General features: G+C 43.4%; 1 protein-coding gene across 6 annotated transcripts in view; it reads left to right on the top strand.

Moving 5' to 3' along the window:
• AKAP7 (A-kinase anchoring protein 7) overlaps positions 1–12,866 on the top strand; it is a 162,672-nt gene that overhangs the window by 10,488 nt on the left and 139,318 nt on the right. The gene's annotated exons all lie outside the window — the stretch shown is intronic.

The raw sequence follows: 12,866 nt of genomic DNA, 5'->3' as shown, positions 1-12,866 counted from the left end.
TACCTCCACTGAAAATGTGACAGATTTGCCTGTTGCCCTTGTGAATAGGAAAACAAGGAAAAAAACAAAATTATTCAAAATTATTTACTGATGACATACTCTGCGCCACGCATGGCTGGTGGTTTTACAAAAAGTTTTGCTATGACTTGATAGGGTGTCATCATGTCTTCTAGCTTCATTAAGAAATTACTTAGTTCAGTCTCTTCATTTTGAGAAAACTAAGACTTAAAGAAGTTATGACTAAAGTCATACAGTTGAAAGGAGGCATAACATCTATGATTTCTGATTTCTGATTCATTGGTCATTTCTCTGATGAATATTTATTGGATGCCCAGAAAATGTCAGGCATTGTGCTAGACATTGGTGGTACTGACCTTGGCTCTCAAGAAGTTCACAGCTTGATTAGCTTAATTAACATGTTAACAGCCACAATCTCATAATGTAAGTGCCATACAGGATTTGATTGTTGTTTTTAGCTGTTGTTTATAATCCTGTGGAGCTGAGGTCTTTCTGCTTTTTATTTATTGAATATTGTGGTCAGTGGTTCTTTAAGCCTGTGAGTATAGAGTGGAGTGAATTATGTTTTTTTGCAAAAATTAAAGAAAAAGGAAGGAAGTAGAGATTGAGGAAGGGAAATAGAGGGAAGGAAGTATAGTTATCTTCTTAGAATTGTACCTATGAAATATATGAAGTCTTTTTTTATATTAATTAAAAAAAAACTCTCAAAGAATTAAAAAAAATTGGATGCATGGGGGAGGAGGATGTCCAGGAAGGTGTCCTAGAGGTTTGGCTGGAGTCGAGGCTTGGGGGATAAAAGTATGATCCATCTAAGGCTCTTGCCTGTACACAAACTGCCCTTGAACTTGCCTGATGAACAGAATTTTCCACAGAGCCTTGTAGAAGTACAGATTCTTCTTTTCCAACTTTGCATCAAGTCAGGGAATCTTGTTTTTTGGACATCCCAGCTCATTCTGATGCGCAGTGAATCTCAGAAGCCACACTAGTCTGTCACACTATCTTCTGATTGCAGTGAACCTGGTTCATGTTCTGGGGGGTGTTACAAAGTCGGGGGTTTACTTAAAATGTATTCGATCTCTGGTATTTTATTAATCTACTTTTCCTACTTCATAATCCAAAAAAGGGAAAAAAGAACATGATGAGGTTTTGGCTTAGCCAAGCAGGTTTTTCTCCACTTTTCCTTTACAGCTGGCAGATAGAGAAAGACAACGTTAGTCACTTTCACAACTGTTAGGGTACCGTCATTTGAAGAATTTGCCCACTTATTAATTAGCAGAAGTTTTTTTTTTTTTTTTTTGAAAAGAGAGGCAAGGATAGCAAGAATTAATGTGCTACTCTTAATTCTCAACTTCTTGAGCACATAAAGTGAATGTATTTAAAACTTTAAATGATTTCTTTCTGATTTGGTTACTTTCTTTCTCTAGTTTAACAGAAAATAAAGAAAAATTCTTATAAATCTTTATGTCTCATGCCCATAGTGAGCATCACCCATCCACACTTCTTCCCCCTGAGCCCTATTGGAGTCTGTCAGTCACTCCCATTGGCACACAGATAAGTCAGGCGGTAACAAGAGAGTCCTGTTTACCATTCTGACTGCAGGTACTTCTGACTTAGACATATACATATTTGCTATCTTTGAACTGCTTCCACTAGGGCTAGAGAGCAAGATACTTCTAGAATCCTGGAGAGCAAATAGTAGTCCAATAGCCACTCTGTCCTTACAGCTCTACTACCAAGGAGACCAAATTACCAGAAAGAAGGAAGGGAACGCTTTTGTGGCCTGCTTTTCATTCCTGTTCTGAGAGGGACAGCTGCTTTTCCAGAGGATGGTTATTGAAGGGGGGGCAGTGCTTCATATGAATATGATATTTTCTCTGCAGTGGTATATTTCTTCTCTTTTTCTTTTTTTGAGATTTAAAAGAAAGATGTATTAGAGTCAAAGACCACCAGCCAGAGTGGTATGGACTGGGGCTCCAAGAAGTGCAAGGCCTGAGGGGCTGGTGGTACTGTGATTTTAAGCATAATTTTGGGGAAGAAAAAAATCTTGACATTCAGTTACAAGGTGGGGGCAAAACCCATCAAAAAGACTTGATTTGCAGTCTTTTATTCTGTCTGTCTTGCTAATGATAAAACAAAGAGCCATCAGAAGGGTGGGATACTTAATTCGATTTACAGTAAATTGGGAGCTCAGGAGGAATCACTACTCCCCTACTATTCTCATGATAAGATTGGAAGCTTTCAAGGAGTAGTCAGGCAGGCACTTTTGACCTTGCTAAAGATTTTGCACCCTCAGTTTCCACTGAGACCATCCTGACTGCCTATTAACCCATCTGATTCCTCATATTCCTCCTGCCACCCAGAAGAATGGACCCTAACTTCTTTTAGGGGAACTGGGTGATGACTGCTGTGGCTGCTTCATGCTGAAAAGGGACATCATTGTGAACAGCAGTCAAGACAGGGTTCCAGCCGGAGGTGGCTTCTTGACGGTGATGGCAGTGCCAGCTTGCAGAAACTGCTTCTATCCGAGCTTTCATGTGCATGGCCATCTAGAATTTCAGTTTCAGGTATGGAGAAAATGAATCTAACATGCAGATTAAACTCACGGTGTCTAAAACAAAGGACAGAGTCATTATTAGAGGACCTAAGAAAGGTGCTGTCTAAACCACTAGCAAGTTTTCCCATTGAGAGGCAAATAGAAACAACAGGAGGTATCTGATAACAATCAAGTGGGCTAAAGTCTGGCCAGCTATATATGAGGTCCAGACCTATCTCTTCACATGGGGTACTGGAAGAGACATCATAAGGGAGGTGTATACTTCCTTAGGGGAGGCGCCCTATTGACTTCCATTACCGAGATGGCCTGGGAGGAGAGCTGGCCTGAATAGAAGGTAGGTGGCATCTCTAAAAGGAAATTTACAGTTCTGCCTACAATATTACTGACCCTACTTGGCTTTTCCCTCAACAGTGGTGGTTACTTTGGAAGCTGCAGTGAAAGAAGGGCTTTTTTTTGGCTTAGAGCCAACAGAGTCTGTGGTTCTGACCTGGGAGTCCTTCAACCCCCTACAGCAGTTCTGTTTCCAGAGCTGCCAGGGCTTTTTGTAAGCTGACTTCTGCTGAAGCCCTGGGCCTTTCCACATTAAAAACCCATGTCAATTGCAGTGGACTATCCTGTTGGGTCTTCTTGATGGCAGATCACTGTGTAAAGTAGCCATTAATTAGCCTGCCACCTATCTTTAAATTGCTTCGCCTGCCTAGTTTGCTCCTTTTCTTCTGGTTTCTGGGAAAGTAGACCAGAGGAAACCTTTAAGAGGATGCAAGTCAAGGGGTGCTCAGTCCCATGATGGCTTAAACTAGAAATCTATAGCCACAGGCATGTTCTTTTTTTTTTTTTCAAAGATTTATTTATTTATTTGAAAGTCAGAGTTACACAGAGAGAGGAGAGGCAACGAGAGAGAGAGAGAGAGAGAGAGAGAGAAAGAGGGAGAGGTCTTCCATCTGCTGGTTCACTCCCCTGATGGCCACAACGGGACAGAGCTGTGCTGATCCGAAGCCAGGAGCCTCCTCTGGGTCTCCTGCATGGGTGCAGGGGCCCAAGGACTTGGGCCATCTTCCACTGCTTTCCCAGGCCGTAGCAGAGTGCTGGATTGGAAGAAGAGCAACTGGGACTAGAACTGGCGCCCATATAGGATGCTGGCGCCTCAGGCCAGGGCGTTAACCCACTCACTGCGCCACAGTGTCGGCCCCGACAGGCATGTTCTGATAGTGGTTTTTCTGTGAGGTAGACAATGCCCATGAGGACAGCTATGTCCTCACTTTAACATCAAACATGAAGACCACCTTATCTATAAAATTCGAAGTCATTAGTGAAACTTTCCCTCCCTTCGTTTGGTTTGAAAATGGAGGTTTTACCTGTTAACTATGCCCATGGTGAGATAAATCTAGCTGTGAAATCATAATTTCTTCTATATGTAGCCAGGCTGTTATTATAGAAAATTGTTATCCATCCCTTTTATAAGATCTAAAGATTAAGCTGTACATCCTGGAGAGTCCTTCAGTATAGAGCCAGTTTCCCATCTTGAAGAGAATAGAGAAATGAGGGAACAAGTCAGCCTTCCTAGATTGCTACTGTCAATAACTTAATGTCAAATGAAAATTTAGCAAGCAATGTTAACTGTTAAATAACAGCTTACGAAAACATTTAGCAGAAGATCCAGTGACTTCCATAAATTTCAAGACAAGAGTACATGTATTTGGAAACATCGTTTAAATATCTAACACAAGTGTAACTTGTTTTACTAGCAAAGCCAAGTACAAACATGTCAGTGACTTAAACATTTTTAGTTTCTTTCTACCAACAATCTTAAAACATCTGATACAGAGATTTATTTAGGTCATGTAAACCAAAAAAAGATATCTTTGATTAATTTAGCAGTTTAAATTTATGGGCAATCTTTTATCTAGAAGCCAATTAAAACAGAGCTCTTACTAAATAAATTTTCCCGTGTAGACATATAATATGTACATAATATAACATAACATATACGATAGAACAGTAAAGCAATTTCAGCAATAGTTTCTTAAAATCCAACTTTTTACAATTACCATCACTCAGAATTACTTCCTGCTTTTAGTAACCTGAATTAACTATACTTTTTCTTAGTTTGAACCTGTAGTCCATTACTGGTTTTATCTGCTTGCAAAACTGTCCCAAAGTGTTGAATACAACAGTGGTCAGGGAAAAAGAGGTCCTTTGGAACCTTAAAGGGGACACATTTAAGCAGAACCAACAATGTTTTAACTTCATGAGCAGTAAATCTGATTTTTAGTGTTTGGAGAATGAAAAACTGTAGATGACAAAAGGCTTCAAATAGCCATATTTAAAATTATAAACTCATTAACCAACAAGAAGAGGCACTTGCTTATTCCACACAGTATTTTTATAGAAAACTTTTATTTAATAAATATAAATTTCAGGCCGGCGCCGCGGCTCACTAGGCTAATCCTCCGCCTTGTGGCGCCGGCACACCGGGTTCTAGTCCCGGTTGGGGCGCCGGATTCTGTCCCGGTTGCCCCTCTTCCAGGCCAGCCCTCTGCTGTGGCCAGGGAGTGCATTGGAGGATGGCACAGGTGCTTGGGCCCTGCACCCCATGGGAGACCAGGAAAAGCACCTGGCTCCTGGCTCCTGACATCAGATCAGTGCGGTGCGCCGGCCGCAGCGCGCCGGCCGTGGTGGCCATTGGAGGGTGAACCAACGGCAAAGGAAGACCTTTCTCTCTGTCTCTCTCTCTCACTGTCCACTCTGCCTGTCAAAAAAATAAATAAAAATAAAAAAAATCATTAAAAAAATATAAATTTCAAAAGTTCAACTTTCGGATTATAGTGGTTCTTTCCCCCATACCTGCCCTCCCACCACCACGCCCATCCTACCTCCTACTCTCTCTCCCATCCCATTCTTCATTAAGATTCATTTTTAATTATCTTTATATACAGAAGATCAACTCTATACTAAGTAAAGATTTCAGCATTTTGTACCCACACAGACATACAAAGTATAAAGTACTGTTTGAAGACTAGTTTTACTATTAATTCTCATAGTATAACACACTAAGGACAGAGGTCCTGCATGGGGAGCAAGTGCACAGTGACTCCTGTTGTTGATTTAACAATTGACACTCTTATTTATGACATCAGTAATCACCCGAGGCTCTTGTCATGAGCTGCTAAGACTATGGAAGCCTCTTGAGTTCACAAACTCTGACCTTATTTATACAAGGCCATAATCAAAGTGGAAGTTCTTTCCTCCATTCAGAGAAAGGTACCTCCTTTATGGATGGCCCATTCTTTCCACTGGGATCTCACTCAGAGATCTTTCATGTAGGTCATTTTTTGCCACAGTGTTTTGGCTTTCCATGCCTGAAATACTCTCATGGGCTTTTTAGCCAGATCTGAATACCTTAAGGGCTGATTCTGAGGCCAAAGTGCTCTTTAGGGCATTTGTCATTCTATGAGTTGGCTGTGTATCCCACTTCCCATGTTGGGTCGTTCTCCCTTTTTTAATTCTATCAATTATTATTATTATTATTTTTTTTTATTTTTTGACAGGCAGAGTGGACAGTGAGAGAGAGAGACAGAGAGAAAGGTCTTCCTTTTGCCGTTGGTTCACCCTCCAATGGCCGCTGCGGCCAGCGTGCTGCGGTCTGCGCACTGCGCTGATCTGAAGGCAGGAGCCAGGTGCTTATCCTGGTCTCCCATGGGTTGCAGGGCCCAAGGACTTTGGGCCATCCTCCACTGCACTCCCGGGCCACAGCAGAGAGCTGGCCTGGAAGAGGGGCAACCGGGACAGAATCTGGCGCCCCGACCGGGAGTAGAACCCGGTGTGCCGGCGCCGCAAGGCGGAGGATTAGCCTAGTGAGCCGCGGCGCCGGCCTCATTCTGTCAATTATTATTAGCAAACACTGGTCTTATTTATGTCCACACAGTATTTTTGAAAGCACCTGTAGGATTTTATAAAACATTTAACCACTTTAGGCCTCTGAGCCTTAAATTTAAAAGTTCAACAGAACACAAAATCTGTCTCTGGTCATTCCAAGAATCGGATATAAAACCTTCATTTTACATTATCATAATATAAAATTTAGCACTGCTTCACCCCTTTGACATTGTCTTTAATATAATCCAAATAGCCTTATTAGTTGGTAGCTCTGCAAGATGAGACATACATCCTTTGATATTTCCAGGGGCCAAATTGGAAATATCAAAGTCCAAGAAATTTGTAACTTTGATCTTTTGAATGCCTGTCAAAGATGCCAAGAAAGTTTAAAATATCTGGTAGAAACAGGATTCCTTAGCATCATGAGATAATAACACAACAAGATCACTAGATTTTTGTAACTTTGGGACATTTGTTGTTGTTGTTGTTGTTGTTTGACAGGCAGAGTGGACAGTGAGAGAGAGAGAGAGAGAGAGAGAGAAAGAAAGGTCTTCCTTTTGCCGTTGGTTCACCCTCCAATGGCTGCTGCGGCTGGCACATCGCGCTGATCTGAAAGCAGGAGCCAGGTGCTTATCCTGGTCTCCCATGGGGTGCAGGGCCCAAGCACTTGGGCCATCCTCCACTGCACTCCCTGGCCACAGCAGAGAGCTGGCCTGGAAGAAGGGCAACCGGGACAGAATCTGGTGCCCCGACCGGGACTAGAACCCGGTGTGCCGGCACCGCAAGGCGGAGGATTGAGCCATGGCGCCGGCCTATCTTTTGGACATTTGTATTCCTTTAAACCCAGTGTCCATTTACAGTCGAACCACATTCTCATGCATGAGATTGTTGTTTACCAAAGATGTCTGTTTAGATTTTAATTGAATTTGAGTCTAGTTTTCTTTTTACTCTGCTCCCCCCAACCCCATAAAAAAGAACACCAGTGATGCCTAGTCAACAGTCAGCTATTTGGGACTGCCTTTGAAACAAAAAGTTCAGTTCTGGGTCCCAAGGATGACTGTGGGCTATGGGCCAATGTGCCAAGGACAAGAAAGGAACTGGAGATTGTTCACCATTATGTTAGGTTTACTGGGAGAGGACATCCATCAGAGCAGATGGGCACCCCTCCAGAGAGATTCCTAAGGAGGAGAATGTGATAGGTGACAGAATATAGGGCAGTGACCTACAAGGAGGCTCCTGTAAGAGCCTGTGAAGAGGCAGACTAGAGGAAACAAAAAACTGGAGGCCCTGCAAAGAGACAATAACCTTATACTCCAGACCAAAAGCCAATACTGAAGTGTCTAATCATGGGGCTGTCAGTTAATCCAGCCTCAGGGATGAGGAGTCAGCTCAGGAGGTGTCTCAAGAAGCCTAAGACTTCATCATATGGATTCATCTATATATATTCAATTGCATTATTGGGCCTAGATTCTTGCCCAGAGAACCCTGGGCAAAATTACAAATAGGGGCAATGGTCGCCTGATTAAAAAACTCTCCCCCAGTGAGGATCAAAAGCCTCAGTAGTCAAACACTGTAACAGAGGGACCCTGGTGGCTCACTAAAGAATAGACCAAGGACCCTGTGACACTCTGGCAAATATTTTAGTGCATATTGGCACACATGCAGGGAAATTGAGGCAAGAGGCCAGTTGGGAGACAGAGTTCCAAGATGGGGAGTCAGAGTAGAGGGGCTGGCTCTTTTCACAACTCACTTAGGCTAACTTCTCCATCCTCTAGAATGTAAGCAGGCCAGATGGTGATGCAGAAAAGATGAGGCATTTTTCTTTAAGCTCAGGAGTCAAAGAAGTTTCAAAGTAGATGGTTTGCCTCCTGGCTGGAATGAGAGGATAAAAATGAAAGTGTACTTCAGGTCTTAAGTCTCCTGAGTTCGAGATGTCTCTTAAAACTCTCTCGCTGCCTCTGGTGTCCCAGATGCGCACCGAAGCTCACAGGGAAGGGAAGAAAGTGAGGATGGGGTTAGCACATATCACCCACTCTTGCTTAGCCTTCCATGCCTGTAGCCTAGGATATATGTTTGTTAGAATAGCACACGCAGAGAGTGATCAGTTCCCTTACTGGTGGTGTGCTAGACTGGGGCTCTGTCTAGTCAAATACATACTGTTGATTTTTCCTTATACTAAGGAAAATTAGTTGTTCTATTCCTCTTAACCTTGGGTTTTATATAATAGGCCTGATTTTGACAATGACTCTTCATGACAAGAGCCTTAGCAAAGGTGTTTTTAACCTAGAGAACACCAGTCCTGTTTGCCACCTAGGTTGGTGACTAGGCAGGTGAAGTCACCAAGAAGCATAGTACGGGAATATAATCTCCATGGTAAACCTCCTCTGAGGTATATATGTGTGCGTGTGTGTGTGTGTGTGTGTGTATATATATATATATATATATATAAAAAACATAGAAGGACCAGATAGAAGTGACCCAAGGGATGACTTGAGAAGAAAGATAGTGGATATCAGAGACATGCTGAGACTTGTCTACACAAGTTCAGGTCACATAGGAGCTGCATCTCATGGGAGTCTAGATCAAAAAACTACCTGTCAAAGGGATAATTGATCTTTAGCCCAGAGCTAACAAATGAAACATCTAGGAAATAACCCCTAATGGGACCAGGAAATCGAGTTTGTAGGAATTGAGGAGACCTGATGAGGTACAGAAAGCATTTAGAGGAGCAGAGAGAGACAGAGATTGTGTTGGGATCTGGACTAAAGGAAAAACTCATTGAGGCATGGAGCCCAGAGCCCATGGCCTTGATCCAAGCTGCACCCAGTCTTCCTGACAAATTAATCTCCAAGAAAGGAAGAACAGAATGCAGTGTTTGGCTGACACCCTCATGGGCTGATACCTGCGAAAGGAAGCTGAGTTGGACCGGACCAACATTACCAGAGCTGAGATGAGAAGTGTGAAGAGTACAGCCTTTGGCTTTGCAGCTCGTGAGGGCTCCAAAAGGGCAGGGGACTTGCTCCCTGCAGGAAAGTGCATTTCCCGGGCCAACACCATTCCAGCTGTCAGGATCTGGTGTCCAGGACAAGAGCCCTTGTGGAAGCACTGGAGTGTAGCCCCAGCCAGAGTCCATCAGTTGTCTTGAAGCCTTCTCCCAGTCCCACACATAGGGCCAGTCCACACTGGAGAAGAGAGGGTTAGAACAGAGTCTCAGCTCCAGGAGATTGCTCTCACCCGAATCAGCAAGCCTGGTTGCTGAGTATTAAGTCTGGCAGTCACACTCATCACTTTCAGCTGGGTGACAGGGACCTGGTCTATTTGAGAACATGAGAAAGTTGCTATGGAGGAGAGTGAGATTCTTCGAAAAAAGCCAGAGCAGTCCACATGCTCACCATTCTGGGGGGGATGATCTGATGCTGGCTGGAGTCGAACTCCGTGGGGATCCACATGCCTTTGGAGTTGCCCGAATCATGGCACCAAAATGTTACAGATAAAATGGCGGTGGAGAAAACACTACCCCAGTTCTTTGTGTTACATGGAAGAAGACTTGCCAAGTGGACAAGCAGAGAGATTTAAAATCATCATTTATTAGAGTCAGAGACCTCCAGCTAGAGTGGCATGGAGGGGGGCTCCAAGAAAGGCAAAACCCTGGTATAGTTCTTACTGATGAAATGAGGTTATCCATGTATCTCAGAGGCTCAGGCAAGTCCACAGAAGCCTGTTTTAACTCTATGGTAATATGCCACTTTTTTGTAAGTTAAAAGTCTTTGTGAGTTAGGCTAGATTTCAAACTACCATGCATAATATATTACATTTGTATAATATAATATAATCTCTAAAATAGATTTCAAATTTCAAGCTCCAGCTTACACATGGGCAGTCTGGGCCAGTGGGTGAAACAGAAAACTGTGCTTTAAGTTTTGGTTATTTCCTTTTCTACCTGTGTGACTTTGGACATTGAAACTATAAGCTGCACTTCTTTAACTATAAACTGTGGGTAATAATTCCCTTTAACACTGTATAGTGTTGCCATACAGATCACAAGTGAGAGTATGTGGAAAAAGTATTTAAAAATGAAAAATGTTATTTATAGAACCTTTGGAATGTACCCCTTAATTTTTAAGGATCAACTTATTCTCTCATTTTTATTTTTTTATTTTATTTATGTATTTATTTTTGACAGGCAGAGTAGACAGTGAGAGAGAGAGAGAGACAGAGAGAAAGGTCTTCCTTTTTGCCATTGGTTCACCCTCCAATGGCCGCCGCGGCACCACGCTGATCCGATGGCAGGAGCCAAGTACTTATCCTGGTCTCCCATGGGGTGCAGGGCCCAAGCACTTGGGCCATCCTCCACTGCACTCCCTGGCCATAGCAGAGAGCTGGCCTGGAAGAGGGGCAACCGGGACAGAATCCGGTGCCCCAACCGGGACTAGAACCTGGTATGCTGGCGCTGCAAGGCGGAGGATTAGCCTAGTGAGCCGCGGCACCGGCCCTATTCTCTCATTTTTATAATATTTACTGAGGCTGGTGCTGTGGTGCAGTGTGTTAAAGACCCAGCCCACAGCGCTGGCATCCCATATGGGTGCTGATTCAAGTCCTGGCTGCTCCACTTCCATTCCAGCTCACTGCTGTGGCCTGGGAAAGCAGTAGAAGATGGCCCAAGTTTTTGGGCTCCCATGTGGGAGACCTGGAAGAAGCTCCTGGCTCCTGGCTTTGGATCAGCTCAGCTCTGGCCTTTGTGGTCATTTGGGGAGTGAACCAGCAGGTGGAAGACCCCCCCCCCCCTTGCTTTACCTCTCTCTGTAACTCTGTCTTTTAACTAAATAAAAATAAATCTTTCAAAAAATAGTATTTACTAAATCACCAAGGAACAAATAATAAAATTCTTTGCAAATGGGCAACTACTAATTTTTGTGAAGTGAGATTCTTATAGAAATGTGACAAACTGTGTGTTTTCTTCTCAACCCTTAAACCTTAAGATAGATTTAATAACAGTGTTTGTGCCCCAAACACGGAGTAGTTAGTTTGTGGTTTGAATGGACTTCACTTCACTTTCTCTTACAGTTAGTATCATGGAAATGTAATCATTCTTCTGGCCTATGATAGACACTAACTTTACAGTTCTCAGACTGCTGGTTGTTGCCTGTGGTTCCTTCAGTTTTCTTTGGCATGTGGAAATTGTTATCTGCTGTGGAATTCTTGCCAGTTGAAATCCTGGCAGAGCAAGGAGGAAAGGAGTGCCAACAAGAACATCATGGGAAGGGGAGTCCCTGCCAGTGGGAAAACTCCTGGGATGTTTAGTTTGGTGTCTCTGTGTTGCCAGTTGTGTTACCTTCAGAGAGTACAGGCGCATATGATCTGTTTGTCTGAAACTGGTCTTTACATTTTTTGCTGGGATGCTTCTTTTGTTTTTTTAAGATTTATTTATTTGAAAGTCAGAGTTACACACAGAGAGAAGGAGAGGCAGAGAGAGAGAGAGAGAGAGAGAGAGAAAGAGAGAGAAAGAAAGGTCTTCCATCCACTGGTTCACTCCCCAGATGGCCACAGTGACCGGAGCTGAGCTGTTCCAAAGCCAGGAGCTTCTTGGTCTCCCACGGGGGTGCAGGGGCCCAAGGACTTGGGCCATCTTCTACTGTTTTCCCAGGCCATAGCAGAGAGCTGGATGGGAAGTGGAGCAACTGAAACATCAACTGATGCCCATTTGGAATGCCAGGACTACAGGTGGCGGCCTTATCCGCTACACCAAAGCTCTCGCCCTGCTGGTTTGCTTCTTAAGAAGAGACTATTTAACCAGAATTATATATTGGAATATTAAATATACTAGACTATAATTATATATTAGGATAAACCATACATTAGAATACAAGAATATATTAGAAGTAAAATATTAAAATTTAGCTACAAGAGACAGTCTTTTAGAGGTAAATGGTGAGGAAGCAATACAGCCTGAAAGCCACCTCTTTGTCTCCCTTTATTGGACCTGTTTCAGGAGAAAATCCAGCATTAGTGAGTGGTTGACTTGGATCTGGCTGGAACTCTACTCTTTTCAAGGGAAGCATCATGGGTCAGAAACCTAGCAAACCATGCAGAAAATGTTAGGAGTTGTTGTCATTGTGCCTCTGGAAGATGAATGGGCATCTGTAATGGGCAGTCATTCTGCTGCTGTTGGGAGTAGCTTAATGTGCTCCCTGCAGTCTGACTCTGAGGACAGTGTTGACTCCAGGCTCTTAAGAATCAAGACACATACATGAAAATATTGGAGAATCTCTTTTATAGTCACATGTTGTCGCTCCCCCTCTTTGCGGAGGAACGACACAGGACCCTGCGCTGTTCTTTTGTCTGCTCAGCCCTTCCCGGGTTTGCTGCTGGTTCTTCCCGGGTTGGCTGCCGATCCTTCCACCTCCAGGGAAGGGCGGCT

Source organism: Oryctolagus cuniculus, chromosome 5 (assembly GCF_051225735.1).
Source record: "Oryctolagus cuniculus isolate XC-2025 breed Fujian yellow rabbit chromosome 5, ASM5122573v1, whole genome shotgun sequence".
In the NCBI taxonomy this organism is placed as follows: Eukaryota; Metazoa; Chordata; class Mammalia; order Lagomorpha; family Leporidae; genus Oryctolagus; species Oryctolagus cuniculus.
Note: the sequence above shows the minus strand (reverse complement) of the source record. Positions and strands in the feature narration are given on the sequence as shown.